This window comes from Cebus imitator, unplaced genomic scaffold, assembly GCF_001604975.1.
Source record: "Cebus imitator isolate Cc_AM_T3 unplaced genomic scaffold, Cebus_imitator-1.0 Scaffold211, whole genome shotgun sequence".
Taxonomy (NCBI): domain Eukaryota; kingdom Metazoa; phylum Chordata; class Mammalia; order Primates; family Cebidae; genus Cebus; species Cebus imitator.
Window position 1 is genome coordinate 636,044 of NW_016107526.1, and position 11,170 is coordinate 647,213.

Here is an 11,170-nt window from a genome sequence, read left to right on the forward strand (position 1 = left end):
GTCAATTTGGCTTTTGAAACTTACGTATGCTTCATGAAGTTCTCATTTTGTTTTTTTCTCCTCCATTAAGACATTTATATTCTTCTCTAAGCTGTTTATTCTGGTTAGCATTTTGTCAAACCTTTTATCGATGTTCTTAGTTTCTTTGCATTGGGTTAGAACACATTCTTTTAGCTCAGAGAAGTTTGTTAGCACCCACCTTCTGAAGCCTGATTCTGTCAGTTCATCAGACTTATTCTCCATCCAGCCTTGTTCACTTGCTGGTGGGGAGTTGTGATCCCTTGGAGGAGGAGAGGTGTTCTGGTTTTGGGTATTTTCATCCTTTTTGTGCTTGTTTCTTCCCATCTTTGTGGATTTATCTACCTGTGGTCTTTGTAGTTGGTGACTGTCAGATGGGTTCTCTGAGTGGACATCCTTTTTTTTGATGATGAAGTTTTTTCTTTCTGTTTCTTAGTTTTCCTTCTAACCATCAGGCTCCTCTGCTGTAGGACTGTTGGAGGTCCACTCCATACCCTGTTTGCCTGGGGAATCACCTGCGGTGGCTGAAGAACAGTAAAGGTTGCTGCCAGTTTCTTCTTCCGTTATCTTCATCCCAGAAGGATACCCGCCAGATGTCAGCCTGAGCTCTCCTTTATGGGGCACCTCTTTAGGTATGCAGGGGTCAGGGAGCTGCTTGAGGAGACAGTCTGTCCCTTATAGGAGCTCAAGTGCTGAGCTATAAGCTCCATTGTTCTGTTCAGAGCTGCCAGGCAGGTACGTTTAAGTCTGCTGCAGCAGAACTTGTAACTGCCTTTTTTCCCCAGGTGCTCTGTCCTGGGAAGCTCTGGCTTTATGTATAAGTTCCTGATGTGCTACTAACTTTTTTTCAGAGCTGCCCCACCCAGCAAGGAGGTGGCCTAGTCACAGTCTGCCAACAGAGGCATTGCTGAGCTGCCGTGGGCTCTGCCCAGCTGCTGTGTGAATTTCCTTGCAGTTTTGTTTATAAAGGTATAGTTAGAGCTGCCTGGGTAATGGCGGTCTGCCTCAGTAATGGCAGACTGTCTCTGTAATGGCGGACTGCCTAGGTAATGGTGGACTGCCTCGGTAATGGTGGACTGTCTTGGTAATGGTGGACTCTCCTGGTAGTGGTGTACTGCCTCTGTAATGGCAGATGCCCTTCCCACAACAGAGCTAGACTGTCCTGGGTCCCGCTGCACTTGCTGCAAAACTCTCAGTCCAGAGCATTCCAGATTGCTGGTCTTTGTGGGGGTGGGACCCGCTGAACCAGATTACCTGGCTCCCTGTTTCAGCCCCCTTTTTTCAGTTGAATGGGTGTCTCTGTCTCCCAGGCATTCCAGGTGCAGTTGAAATGGCCGCCCAGATTTGTGTGAATTTTTTTGTGGAGACCTGCTATGCCGGCTGAAATAGCCATGCTGGGAACTTGTGGCCTTTTCAGCTCATTAATCTCCTGGTCTGTGGGCAGGAATAACTCATTTGGAAATGTGGTGTTCACTCACCCTCTGTGTTGTTCTCACTGGGATCTGCACTCCAGAACTGTTCCTATTTGGCCATCTCGGATCCACACCCTATGTGACAGATTTTAATTAGCATTGTTTGAGGCAGCCTTAATATTTCTTGAGTTCAGAGGAAAGAGATGCTTCCCAATAGAGCAATTGTGGGGATTATTAAAGCACAGATATACATTTATTCTTTTATTCATTCTGTATTCTTATTTTTTGTTTTTTTATTTTTGTACTTTTTTCTTATACTTAATAATCAATTCTATTTCTCTACTAACTTCTGTATACCTAATCCTGCTTTAGATGCTATATCAGATGCAATATCAAGAACATGTAATAATATGTAAAACAACTAATAATATGCCTGATAGTGATTATACTATATCAGATGCAATATGAAGAACAGGTAAAGCATATAACATGTAAAGCATATAATAATATGCTTGATAGTAATATTACCTAGAAATGGCTCCCAGTTTGTGGGTAATTGAGGACATTATTTTCTGTTTTACTGTTCTTTTAATCCTGTTTATTACTCATTATTCTATTTTCTAGTATTGTGTAGATTTGTGAAAGACATAAAATAAATTTGCTGACATCAAATGAAGTGTCATCAATTCAGCCACATACTGATCAAATGAGTGTCTTCCAGAGAAATCACAGTGAGTCCCTTGACACTTTAGCTGCTTATTTTTGAAAAGAATGCAGGTGTGCATTACATGATTTATTGATTAACAGACAGCTAGCAGTTTAAATGGAAATGCAAAAGCATATGATGACAGCACTGAATTTGCACATTTTCTGGTTAGCAGTTGATATGGTTTGGATGTTTGTCCCTTCCAAGTCTCATGTCAAAATTTGGTCTCTAATGTTGGAGTTGGGGCCAGGTGGGAGGTGTTTGGGTCATGGAGGTGGATCCTTTAAGAACTACTTCATGTCATCTGGATGTAATGAGTGAGTTCTCATGCTACTAGTTCCCCTGGGAGCTGTTGTTAAAAAAAGCCTGGTCTGGTACTTCCTCCCCAGTCTTTGCTTCTCTCTTGACCTGTGATGCCTGTTCCCATTGCCTTCTACTGTGAGTGTAAGCTCCCTGAGGCCCTCACCAGAAGCAGATGTTGGAGCCATGCTCCTTGTACAACCTGCAGAACTGTACGTCAAATAATTCTCTTTTCTTTATGAATTACCCAGCCTCAGGTATTCCTTTATAGCAATGCAAAATGGACTAAGAAGTTGTCAAATTTAGACTCTCACACTTAACCTCTGTAGTAGGGAACTATTTTCTATTAATATTATTTTTTAAACCTCTTCCCACTAGTAAAAATGAGTGTCCTGATTTTCAGGGATACCATCTTGCATCTTCTCTTCATTTGGCCGAGTTTTTTGTGTGGGTAACGTTAATCAGTCCCTCTGATTCTGTCAGGACATAGCTGACCTAGTACTCTGGAAAGAATATATCCTTTTAGGCCGGGCATGATGGCTCACGCCTGTAATCCCAGCACTTTAGGAGGCCGAGGCGGGTGAATCACAAGGTCAGGAGTTCAAGACCAGACTGCCCAGTATGGTGAAACCCCGTCTCTACTTAAAATACAAAAAATTAGCTGGGTATGGTGGCATGCACCTCCCACCTTGGGAGGCTGGGAGGCTGAGGGAGGAGAATTACTTGAACCTGGGAAGCAGAGGTTGCACTGAGCCGAGATTGTGCCGTTGCACTCCAGCCTGGGTGACAGAGCAAGACTCTGTCTTAAAAAAACAGCAGCTTCCTAGTAGTCTTCTATTGTCTCTCAATTCCTTACTTAAAACATCTGAAGATAATGGAAAATTAGGAATCCCCAACACCATNAATATATCCTTTTAGTATATAGGAAGTCAGGAAGTCCTGGTAGGTCAGGAAGCATTTTAATTTATTCAAATGGAGACTTTCAGCTCATGCTGGGAGAAGTTAGTGAATTTGTTAAGTTTGTGGTGAGACTTTAAATTCTCACATTAAGTTTGACATAGCAGTTGATGATATTTGGTCATGTTTTGGCTTCCTAGCAGCCTCTGGGGGACTTAAAAATAAATCATTACAGAGAGACCATTAAGTTTTATGAACTATGAATGTGCTTAATAGCCCAGTTTAATGAAACACTCTAAGTTTCTCCATGGGCCGTTGATTTTACCTGAGCCGTGACTACACTTCAAATCCTGCTGACCATTTCAAAGGTGATTATTCCACTCAGGTGATAGCATGACTGGTGCTTTTTTAAAGCATTTGACTGTGTTTGACCTCATGGTGAGGTGAGGTTAAGAACTTTGGTAGTATTACAGCAGTTTCCCCTTATCTACGTATAAAGACCCTCAGTGGATGCCTGAAACTATGGATGGTACCAATCCAATACATACTATGCTTTTTCATATATATACATAGCTATGATAAAGTTTAATTTATAAATTAGGTCCAGTAACAGATGAATAATAATAAGGTAGAACAATTATAACAATATACTATAATAAACACAAAATAAAGTTGATTTCAACACTGTACTTCTATTGCACTGCAATATTGTAGCAGTGATCTGATAACTGAGATGGCTTCTAAATGCCTAATAGTTGGGTACATTCTATAGCATGGATACACTGGACAAGGGGTAGTTCATCTCCCAAGCAGGATGGAGCTGAATGCTGTTCAGTTAAAATCTTGTGAATTATTTCTGGAATTTTCCTTTTAATGTTTTTGGACCTTGGTTGGCCATGGGTAACTGAAACCACAGGAAATGAAACTGTGGATAAGCAGGGGATGGGGGTGGGGGTGGGTGGGGTGGGGACTACTCTACTGAGAGTATTTGTTAACTAAGTAAAATTTTTGGTTATGGTGTGTGATTAAAATTCCTTCTGACTGCATAAAGGCTACAGTCTATGAAAATGATGATTAAAAAGATCATTTTTTGCTCACAACATTTATTTTATTATTTATTTTTATTTAAGTTTTTATTTTTTAGAGATAGGGTCTTGCGATGTTGCCTAGGCTGGCCTCGAACTCCTAGCTTTAAGGAACTGCTGGGTTCAAGCAATTCTCCTGTCTCAGCCTCCTTAGTAGCTGGGAGTAAAGGCACATGCCATGGTGCCCAATCTACTTTTTCTTAAAGTGGACTTTGTTTTCTCTAAAACAATAACTTATCTGCAATTTTTTAATATATTATTATGAACACGGTGACACAGATTCTTATACAATCTGAAAAAATGGAAAGGAGTTTATCATGGTGGTTAGTAATTGAATTTGTGTTGTGGTTCCACTATTTAAACCTGTATGATGCTAATTTAGGTAACTAGATCCTCTGAGACTGCCTTTAAAATGAGAACAACTCCAGTACCGTAGATTATCTTGTAAGTTATAATTTTATAAGTTACTGTATATCTCTATATATATGTATGAAAATATATTGCTATTGTTTTCACTGGTATTTATATAGCAACTAGACTGTCTAGGCACCAAATTATTTTACAAAGAACCTTATTATAGTTTCTCTATTCACTGGAAGGAGCATAGATGAGGATGTTGCAGGGCCTAAAAATTTGATATTGATGAAGAAGCTCCATTTTCTTTCTATTTTCAATTTTTTGGGTCCCTTTTCTCCTTTGCTTAAAATAATACAACTTACCCCAAAACCCTCTTTATCAAGACTCAGCAGGCTGCAAGGTGACTTTATGGCCTTTGCTAAGACCCCCTGACCAGAGACTATCAGAAACACAGCTACAGTAAAAATAAAAGGGTTAAATTTAATAGTTTGCCTCAGCAGGGAAACATATACACCATGAATAAACCTAGGTGTCTCCAAAGGGAAGTTAGGGAAGGGTAAATCTAGAGTTTTGAGGACTAGAGTTAGTCACAGAATAGTCTTGATGGGGACTGGTAGACTTTGTGAACTAGGTGAGCCGGTGTCTTATCTTGGAAGATAGGGCCCGAACAAGCTTCTGTTAAAGAATCTGAGCCACTGGGTATATACCCAAAGGATTATAAATCATTCTATTATAAAGATGCATGCACATGTATGTTTACTGCGGCACTGTTCACAATAGCAAAGACTTGAAATCAACCCAAATGCCCATCAATGATAGACTAAAGAAACTGTGGCACATATACACCATGTAATACTATGCAGCCATAAAAAAGAAAATTTCATGTCGTTTGCAGAGACATGGATGAAACCAGAAACCATCATTCACAGCAAACTGACACAAGAACAGAAAACCAAACACTGCATGTTCTCACTCATAAATGGGTGTTGAACAATGAGAACACATGGACACAGGGGATGGAAACATCATACACTGGGGCCTGTGGGATGGGGGACTGGGGGGGAGGAATAGCAGGGAGTGGGAGGATTGGGGAGGGATAGCATTAGGAGAAATACCTAATGTAGATGACAGGGTGATGGATGCAGCAAACCACCACCATGGCACATGTATACCTATGTAACAAACCTGCATGATCTGCACATGTACCCCAGAATTTAAAGTATCATAAATAAACTAAAAAAAAAAAAAAGAATCTGAGCCTTAGATTGTTTTCTTGATGCCCCAATTTGGTGCAGTTTTGCAAGCTGTGAGTTCTGTTTCAATTCTCAGTTATCATCTTCTGGTCATTCTTCTAACCTGAAAGGGAGACCATTGTCTCTGGGACATGATCAATCAGATCTGCCCTGTTGTCTGGAGCCTGTTGATTAGAAGGTTGCTCAGCGAATGTCATCTGCAGTTGAACTAGAATTAGTCCCTCATGTTTCTTTAGTTGCAGGATGACCTGTTGCATCATCTGGTATGCCAATGACTACACCACAGCATTTAAGACTCTGGAGACATATTCCTCGCATCTGCCAGATAGGCAAAACTAAGACAAGGATTGTTACTACAGTTTGAAACATGCCCACAACTGATTTGGATGTCCTTTTAATTTTGATATGGATTGTTTGACTTTGCCAGTACCTGACTAGTTAGTCCTTAATGTAGTGGTTTGTTAGGGGTAAAATTCTTGAGATTACCATGATTAAAAATGGAAATGTCTACTAACAATTAATTTATAACCTTAATCCAGCAGGAACAAAATAGTGCAGTGTAGCACATGGTAATCAGTGGTTTCTGCTTCTGGAGAGGTTTGGTGTTAAAGTACTGGTGGAAGCCATCTTCAATACTGGGGCTGAAAAGTCCTAGAAATCGCCACTCTGTCACAGGTGACTCTTAATGGTACTGATGTCCATGGTGCTTGTGGATTACTTCCCTGTGGTATTAATAGACCAGGGTATCTTGTATAATCCTTTGTTGAGGTTCTTTTGCTATTACTTCTATTATGGAAGATTCAGATCTTGATCTTAAGCTTATGTCAGGGTCTTTTAGGCGAATATAAGGAAAAAGCAGAGATCATTTTCCGTAATATGGTTAAATGGCACTGATGAATTTTTGTAATAAATAACAATATTAGAGGGGAATGGAATTCTATAATGATTAATAATACAAATGCTTCTATAAGAACATAGTCCTTGGAAGATTTTCCTATAATTAGAACATGTTATGGACTGTGAAGGTCTTGACACATCTCTAGGCCTTCAATTTATCCCCAAAAGTATACTATGAATGTTACCAGTTGACAAGTATGTTTTAACAGAAAGGCAAAAATATTTTGTATATAGTAATTATATAAGCCTTTATGTGAACATGTGTTTCTTTTTATCTGAAAGACATGTGACTATTGGAAGATATTTATATTAATTCAATCTACTTGTATATAATTCATCTTGGAAGTCTGAATTTTTCTTTTGATTTTACCCTACCAAAGAAAATAAAATTTATCTTATGGAAAAATTTTTTTCAAGGTAACTGTGCCAACAGTTTGAGTAAGCTTGGAAGATTCTGCATTGAGTAAACACTGCCATATAGTCTTGGAAGAAGACTCAAACTTTGTACTCAAACTAATTCTTTACATCTTTTAATTGGTAATAAATTCAGTTGAATATGCTTATAAGTGTCACAAGCTTCATTCCCATTCAAAATTAAATATATTTAGGTTGCTTTTTAAATTTAAAAAGTGAATATGATGAGGCAGCTCTTGATTAATATTTGTTGATTGAAAAATACTGCCCAAAATTTACAAGTTGCTGATACATTTGAGCAGAGAACACAGATCGTGATCCCAATGGTTTTTAAAGCCTAATTTTAATTTGTTTTTGCCTTTTCTATTTGCTATCCAAGTTCCAAAGGCTGTTATTTGCTACTCAACTGACAGAGTTAGTGAAATGTGAAATTTGTTCTTATGATAACATGGAATCATTTCTGAAATAAGTTTAGTTTTATCTTGGCATTTGTTTGACAATGGGAGATCATTATTGGACTGCAGGCTCACATCTTTCTGAGTTATTGTCTAATTAACCTGAAATGTGCTTGCAGAGGCATAATTTTCTCTATACCATTGGTCCCCCAACTTTTAAATTGTGCCTCTCATTAGCAAAATAGTTTGAAAACGTCTCTCTATAAAATGTGTGCATATTTCTTTTTTCTTCAAATCATATACATATAGTATTGCTATTCTGCATATTAAATATTAAGAAAGTCTAATTTCTAATTTTTGAGATAAAAGTGTAAACAGAAATTCCATTATTTTAAACGTATTTTCTGGAGTATGTAACCCCACTTTGGAAAGTGTAGTCCTATATTTCTGATTTGAAATAATTTTCCTGCTCTAATATTTCTTTGGAATCCAACTTTTTTATGTCATTTTAACACCACGGAGCAGTGGCTCTCACCTGAGCGGAGAATCTGATGGCAGTTTCCTAAGAACTAGAGTTTAAAAAGGCATGCCAGTGATCCTGATCCAACTCCCCCAGGACTGCTGTATTCACCACCCAGCCACCCCATCTCATGAAGATTGTGACTGGTAGCAACATGGCCTTAACATAGCTTACCTGGGTAGCAAAATGGTAGGATTAGCAATTTTTTTAAATGCAGATTGTACTTGCATAGATGTAGTAGAAAAACAGCGAGGCAGAATAATAAAACAAATAATTTGTGTCCTGTTGAAAAAAACTTATATGAAAAGTTTTAAAAAGAAGTTCTTTAGGGTGCAGTGGCTCACGCCTGTAATCCCAGCACTTTGGGGGGCTGAGGTGGGCAGATTATGAGGTCTGGAGTTTGAGACCAGCCTGGCCAACATGGTGAAACCCCATGTCTACTAAAAATACAAAAACTAGCCGGGCGTGGTGGTGCGTGCCTGTAATCCCAGCTCCTTGGGAGGCTGAGGCAGAAAAATCACTGGAACCCTGGAGGCAGAGGTTGCAGTAAGCCAAGATTGTGCCATTACACTCCAGCCTGGGAGACAAAATGAGACTCTGTCTAAAAAAAAAAAGTGGTTTACATCTGTGGATATTTAAAGCAATGGTCACTGTGCAATGCCACATGCAATGGTGTCTCCCGGTAAGCCAGGAGTTTTCTTGAGAACGTGTAAGTGGATAAACTTAATTGTAATTTTGTAGAATCATTTTTTTAAATGTGGTGTGAGAATCTGTGATTTAAGGAGTTTTATGGGGAATCTCATTTTGTGATGTAAATAGTCATTTTTTGAGTATAAATCCAAAGTTTTGTATGCTGTTGGCCTAAAGAGGTTCTGTAGCATAGACAGTATTAGGTGATGGCAGGGAGGTGGGACTCCAAAGGTTTCATTGTACATATCCAGATAATTCAGACCAAACTCTCCCTTTTTGTTTGAAATATACTAGGCTGAGTTATTTTTTTAAAAATTCCAAATCTGTGCTTCTTTTCTTGACCATGACCTCAGCAATCTTCAGGAAAATGTCTGAGAGTTCTAACAACAGGCCTAAGAGGAGGCTTTTCAAAGAGAGACCTATGGTTGTAAAAACCTGAGAAACACTTCCAACTTTTCCCTTCTTTTAGAGAGTCACCATGCATTACAGACTATGAGAAGTCCTGCACAAAGGAACACATTTGAACTTAGTTTAACCCCGTGTCTTCTAAACTTCTTTTGACCTTTATTTGCATAAAATGTGCTAACTTACAGTCAGACTGGTGTTCTTTGAAAATCCATTTTGGGAAATGCTGGTATGAATATACCAGTATCTATACAGCCTCAAGTTCTAAGAGTACTAGTTAGTAGTCCTAGGAAGCCAAGGGTGGTGGGGCATGAATGTCCAGTTTCATACTGCTGCCACTGGTAGTTTGAGGGATTGGCTAAGGGGATCCTCCAGGCAAACACTGGGTTTGTAAGAGTAAGGGTTTATCTGCAAAGAGAAAAATAACCACCTGGTGGACCGAGATTGGCCCACTAATTTTCCCAGAGTCTCTTTTTCTCCTGAGCACCTCCTCCCACCTCAGATTTTTGCTGTTTTTTAAGGGGATGGGGAGGGATGGAGTGGAGCATCTTTTCCCAAGTGGAGAGGTCCCAGGGCTTTGTCGTGTAACACTGGGAAGGCAGAAAAGATTGATTAAGTAGAGACAAAGCCTTGAGCTCCCCCTAGAGGTAAGTATCTGGTCATCTCTACTGTGGCAAGAAAGGAAAATACAACTTTTTTTTTTTTTTTTTTTTTTTTAAGATTTACGTATCATGGACATTAAAGTTCATTTTAAGAATCACCACAATATTTTAGCTAAAAAGTAAAAGAGTAGTTATCTTTTAATATTAGTGCTTATTTGAGTTTAGATATTATTTTGTAACTCATCTTGTACCTGTGGTCAGCAAAATATTTTGAAACTGTCTCTGTAAGTGTATATATATTTTTTCAAAATATGTACATGTAGTATTGCCATTATGAATATTAAATATTAAGAAAGGCTGATTTCTTTACAGCTGTTGCAATATACATCAACAGCAACTCCTATCTAAGGACCATGAACTAGTCAGAATCTGCATCTGTTTTTGGTCAGAAACAGCCACATAGGGTTGGTGCAGATGACCCAGTCTCAATCTGCAAATACTATGTCTTATCGAAACACAACATTGGCTAATGTGACTTTTATGAGAACTTCAAATGCAAACTCTTATCCTTCTTCACAAACAGAGCAATTGAAGTACATTTATTTATTACCTTTATTTATTCACCTGTATTTGGTAAACAGCAAGCACTTCTCTCAAATGTTATGACATGAAGGGATACCTTACGACATTCCCTTAGAATGCCTATGACACTTGTGACTCTGTTAAGATCACTTTAGTATAATGGCTGGTCTAACTTTGTTCACAAATGTGTTGTGTTCTGTTTTTATGATGTTTATGACCAGAGAGGAAAGTAGGTTGAACTCAGAGAGCTGGTCCCTGGTTCAGTCTGTCTCCTCCCACACTGTGATTTCGAGAAAACCCTTTAGTTTCTCAGGGCCTTGGGGTTTTATCTATTAACCATGAGATGCTGGCCAGGCCCAGTGGCTCATGCCTGTAATCCCAGCACTTTGGCAGGCTGAGGAGAGTGGATCACCTGAGATCAGGAGTTTGAGACCATTCTGACCAACATGGTGAAACCATGTCTCTACTAAAAATATAAAATTAGCCAGGTGTGGTGGCAGGCGCCTGTAATCCCAGCTACTCAGGAGGCTGAAACAGGAGAATTGCTTGAACCCAGGAGGCGGAGGTTAGTTATAGTGAGCTGAGATCATGCCATCATGCTTTAGCCTGGGTGACAAGAGTGAAACTCTGTCTCAAA